The sequence below is a fragment of the Musa acuminata genome, chromosome BXJ2-8, assembly GCF_036884655.1.
Source record: "Musa acuminata AAA Group cultivar baxijiao chromosome BXJ2-8, Cavendish_Baxijiao_AAA, whole genome shotgun sequence".
In the NCBI taxonomy this organism is placed as follows: Eukaryota; Viridiplantae; Streptophyta; class Magnoliopsida; order Zingiberales; family Musaceae; genus Musa; species Musa acuminata.
Genome location: NC_088345.1, coordinates 42,418,838 through 42,425,000, shown reverse-complemented (window position 1 = coordinate 42,425,000; position 6,163 = coordinate 42,418,838).

Genomic DNA, 6,163 nt, shown 5'->3' with positions numbered 1-6,163 from the left:
ATATATATATATATATATACATATATATATATATATATATATATATATATATAATCCAATCCAAGCAGTATTAGTACTATCTTTTCATTGTCAATTATAAGAGGGCTATAGATAAATCTTGTCATTGTTAATTATATATTTCACCACTATCTTTTCATGTTTTATGTTTGATTACAAAGCAATATGAAACAAATAGAAAAGAGTTTTATGATTGATACCTAAGGAAACTTAAACAACTGGAAAAGCACAAAGGGAGAAAAAGTAGTGAAATATACTTAATAGATTGGAAATCGTTCAAAAGAAAATTAATTTCTATTCCATGATCAAAGCTTTTGCATGAGTTAACAAACAATTTGCTGCAAACATGTGTCTAGGCATAGATAATCCTGATTCTAAATTCTTGCACAATTATACCTTACTAGAATTTGATACCAACAAAGTGGAAAATGAATCATAGCAAAGAGGACAACACAGCTTTTGAATGTAATGTTCATAACAAACTTTAACGTGTCATCGAACATCATGCGATCGGAATCGAACCCTAATTCTCCGTCTCCTTCAACGGAGGGGGAAAATAAGAGAGAGAGAGAGAGAGAGCAAGAGGGATCGGAAACGCTAGAAGAAAAGGATCCGTGCGTTGCGAGGCAAAACGATAAATACGTAATGTTCTCTATGTAATCTCCTTAATCCCTCTCCTTAATGATGCTTAGTCGTAATTCGATTAAATCTACCACTTGCGCTGTCAAATACCCAGATTATGCACCCGTCCTACGACTGGAGTCACGGTCGGCCCAACAAGTGGGTCCACTGCGGGCTCCGTGCTGCATCCAATCATAAGTGTCATTGCAAACCAGATATTGGTTGTAGAAAATAATTCGTTCGCTATGAGGCAAAAATCTTCATATAACGTGTTTTCGCTAATCCTCTTAATTTTAGTTCGATCTAATCGATATCTTGTGGGGGCGGATACCCAATCATGTATCCGTCTTGCAAGTGGCTCCATATATATATAATTTACAATAAAAAAATAGTACTAATAATAATTGGATTGGATTATATTCCCAACAATGCGAACTTTTTAGTTCTTAATTCTAAATTCTTGCACAATTATATCTTACTGAAATTTGATACCATCAAAGTGGAAAATGAATCATAGCAAAGAGGACAACACAGCTTTTGAATGTAATGTTCCTAACAAACTTTAACGAGTCATTGAGCATTATGCGATCGAAATCGAACCCTAATTCTCGGTCTCCTTCAACGGAGGGGGAAAACGAGAGAGAGAGAGAGAGAGCAAGAGGGATCGGAAACGCTCAAAGAAAAGGATCCATGTGCTGCGAGGCAAAACGACAAATACGTAATGTTCTCTCTGTAATCTCCTTAATCCCTCTCCTTAATGATGATTAGTTTTAATTCGATTAAATCTACCACTTGTACTATCAGATACCCGGATTATGCACCCGTCCTATGATTGGAGTCACGGTTGGTCCAACAAGTGGGTCCGCTGCGGGCTCTGTGCTACTTCCAATCATAAGTGTCATTGCAAACCGTATTTTGGTTCAAGAAAATAATTCGTACGCTATGAGGCACAAACCTACATATAACGTGTTTTCGCTAATACACATAATTTTAGTTCGATCTAATCGATCTCTTGTGGGGATGGATACCCAATCATGTATCCGTCCTGCAAGTGGCTCCATATATATATAATTGACTATGAAAAAAGAGTACTAATACCGATTGGATTGGATTATATTCCCAACAATGCGAACTTTTTAATCTATCATCGTGTCTCATCTGATATATATATATATATATATATATATATATATATATATATATATATATATATATATATATATATATATATATATATATATATATATATATATATAATCCAATCCAAATAGTATTAGTACTATCTTTTCATTGTCAATTATAAGCGGGCTATAGATAAATCTTTTCATTGTTAATTATATATTTCACCACTATCTTTTCATGTTTTATGTTTGATTACTAAGAAATCTGAAACAAATAGAAAAGAGTTTTATGATTGATACCTAAGGAAATTGAAACAACTGGAAAAGCACAAAGGTAGAGAAAGTAGTGAAATATACTTGAAAGATTGGAAATCATTCAAAAGAAAATTAATTTCTATTCCATGATCAAAGCTTTTGCTTGAGGTAACAAACAATTTGCTGCAAAAAAGTGTCCAGGCATAGATAATCCTGATTATAAATTATTTCACAATTATATCTTACTGAAATTTGATACCATCAAAGTGGAAAATGAATGATAGCAAAGAGGACAACACAGCTTTTGAATGTAATGTTCAAAACAAACTTTAACGAGTCATCAAGCATTATGCGATCAGAATCAAACCCTAATTCTCCGTCTCCGTCAACGGAGGGGGAAAATGATATATAGAGAGAGAGAGAGAGAGACCAAGAGGGATTGAAAACGCTCGAAGAAAAGGATCGATGCGTTGCGAGGCAAAACGACAAATACGCAATGTTCTCAATGTAATCTCCTTAATCCCTCTCGATTAGTTCTAATTCGATTAAATCTACCTCTTGCGGTGTTAGATACCCGTATTATGCACCCGTCCTACGATTGGAGTCACGGTCGGACCAACAAGTGGGTCCGCTGTGGGCTCCGAGCTGCTCCCAATCATAAGTGTCATTGCAAACCCTATATTGGTAGGAGGAAATAATTCGTTCGCTATGAGGCACAAACCTACGTATAACGTGTTTTCGCTAATCCACTTAATTTAAGTTCGATCTAATCGATCTCTTGTGGGGGTGGATGCCCAATCATGTATCCGTCCTGCAAGTGGCTCCATATATATATAATTGACAATGAAAAGATAGTACTAATACTGATTTGAGTGGATTATATTCTCAACAATGCGAACTTTTTAGTCTATCATTGCACCTCATCTGATATATATATATATATATATATATATATATAATCCAATCCAAATAGTATTAGTACTATCTATTCATTGTCAATTATAAGAGGGATATAGATAAATCTTGTCATTGTTAATTATATATTTCACCACTATCTTTTCATGTTTTATGTTTGATTACTAAGCAATCTGAAACAAATAGAAAAGAGTTTTATGATTGATACCTAAGGAAACTGAAACAACTGGAAAAGCACAAAGGGAGAAAAAGTAGTGAAATATACTTGATAGATTGGAAATCCTTCAAAAGAAAATTAATTTCTATTCAATGATCAAAGCTTTTGCATGAGTTAAAAAACAATTTGCTGCAAACAAGTGTCCAGGCATAGATAATCCTGATTCTAAATTCTTGCACAATTATATTTTACTGAAATTTGATACAATCAAAGTGGAAAATGAATATTAGCAAAGTGGACAACATAGCTTTTGAATGTAATGTTCATAACAAACTTTAACGAATCATCGAGCATTATGCGTTCAGAATCGAACCCTAATTCTTCGTCTCCTTCAACGGAGGGGGAAAACAAGAGATAGAGAGAGAGAGAGAGAGAGAGAGAGAGAGTGAGCAAGAGGGATCGGAAACGCTCGAAGAAAAGGATCCGTGCGTTGCGAGGCAAAACAACAAATACGTAATGTTCTCTCTGTAATATCCTTAATCCCTCTCCTTAATGAAGATTAGTTTTAATTCGATTAAATCTACCACTTGCACTGTCAGATACCAGGATTATGCACCTGTCCTATGATTGGAGTCACGGTTAGCAAAACAAGTGGGTCCGCTACGAGCTCCGTGCTGCTTCCAATCATAAGTGTCATTGAAAACCTTATCTTGATTGGAGAAAATAATTCGTTCGCTATGAGGCACAAACCAACATATAACGTGTTTTCGCTAATCCACTTAATTTTAGTTTGATCTAATCGATCTCTTGTGGGGGTGGATATCCAATCATTTATCGTCCTGCAAGTGGCTCTATATATATATATAATTGACAATGAAAAGATAGTACTAATACTGTATTACCAACAATGCAAACTTTTTAGTCTATCATTATGCCTCATGTGATATATATATATAATCCAATCCAAGCAGTATTAGTACTATCTTTTCATTGTTAATTATATATTTCACCACTATCTTTTCATGTTTGATTACTAAGCAATCTGAAACAAATAGAAAAGAGTTTTATGATTGATACCTAAGGAAACCGAAACAACCGGAAAAGCACAAAGGGAGAAAAAGTTGTGAAATATACTTGATATTAATTTCAATTCCATGATCAAAGCTTTTGCTTGAGTTAACAAACAATTTGCTGCAAACAAGTGTCCAAGCATAGATAATCCTGATTCTAAATTCATGCACAATTATATCTTACAGAAATTTGATACCATCAAAGTGGAAAAATGAATCATAGCAAAGAGGACAACACAGCTTTTGAATGTAATATTCATAACAAACTTTAACGAGTCATCGAGCATTATGCGATCGGAATCGAACCCTAATTCTCCATCTCCTTCAACGGAGGGAGAAAACGAGAGAGAGAAAAAGAGAGAGAGAGAGAGCAAGAGGGATCGAAAACGCTCGAAGAAAAAGATCCGTGCGCTGCGAGGCAAAACGACAAATACGTAATATTCTCTCTGTAATATCCTTAATCCCTCTCCTTAAAGATGATTAGTTTTAATTCGATTAAATGTACCACTTGCACTGTCAGATACCAGGATTATGCACCCGTCCTATGACTGGAATCACGATCGACCCAACAAGTGGGTCCGCTGCGAGCTCCGTGCTGCTTCCAATCATAAGTGTCAGTGCAAACCCAATCTTGGTTGGAGAAAATAATTCATTCGCTAAGAGGCAGAAACCTTTATATAACGTGTTTTCGCTAATCCTCTTAATTTTAGTTCGATCTAATCGATCCCTTGTGGGGGCGGATACCCAATCATGTATCCGTCCGGCAACTGGATCCATATATATATATATAATTGACAATGAAAAGATAGTACTAATACTGATTGGATTGGATTATATTCCCAAAATGCAAACTTTTTAGTCTATCATTGTGCCTCATATGAGATATATATATATATATATATATACATAATCCAATCCAAGCAGTATTAATACTATCTTTTCATTGTCAATTATAAGAGGGCTACAGATAAATCTTGTCATTGTTAATTATATATTTCACCGCTATCTTTTCATGATTTATGTTTGATTACTAAGCAATCTGAAACAAATAGAAAACAGTTTTATTATTGATACCTAAGGAAATAGAAACAACTGGAAAAGCACAAAGGTAGAAAAAGTAGTGAAATATACTTGATAGATTTGAAATCCTTTAAAAGAAAATTAATTTCCATTCCATAATCAAAGCTTTTGCTTGAGTTAACAAACAATTTGCAGAAAACAAGTGTCCAGGCATAGATATTCCTGATTCTAAATTCTTGTACAATTATATCTTACTGAAATTTGATACCATCAAAGTGGAAAATGAATCATACCAAAGAGGACAACACAGCTTTTGATTGTAATGTTTATAACAAACTTTAACGAGTCATCGAGCATTATGCGATCGGAATCGAACCCTAATTCTCCATCTCCTTCAACGGAGGGGGAAAACGAGAGAGAGAGAAAGAGAGAGAGAGAGAGAGAGCAAGAGGGATCGAAAACGCTGGAAGAAAAAGATCTGTGCTGCGAGGCAAAATGACAAATACGTAATGTTCTCTCTGTAATCTCCTTAATACCTCTCCTTAATGAAGATTAGTTTTAATTCGATTAAATCTACCACTTGCGCTGTCAGATATCTGACCAGGATTATGCACCCGTCCTATGATTGGAGTCATGGTTAGCAAAACAAGTGGCTCCGCTGCGGGCTCCGTGCTACTTTCAATCATAAGTGTCATTTCAAACCCTATCTTGGTTGGAGAAAATAATTCATTCGCTATGAGGCACAAACCTACATATAACGTATTTTCGCTAATCCACTTAATTTTAATTCGATATAATCGATCTCTTATGGGGGTGGATAGCCAATCATGTATCCGTCCTGCAAGTGGCTCCATATATATATATATATATAATTGACAATGAAAAGATAGTACTAATACTGATTGGATTGGATTATATTCCCAACAATGCGAACTTTTTAGTCTATCATTGTGCCTCATATATATATATATATATATATATATATA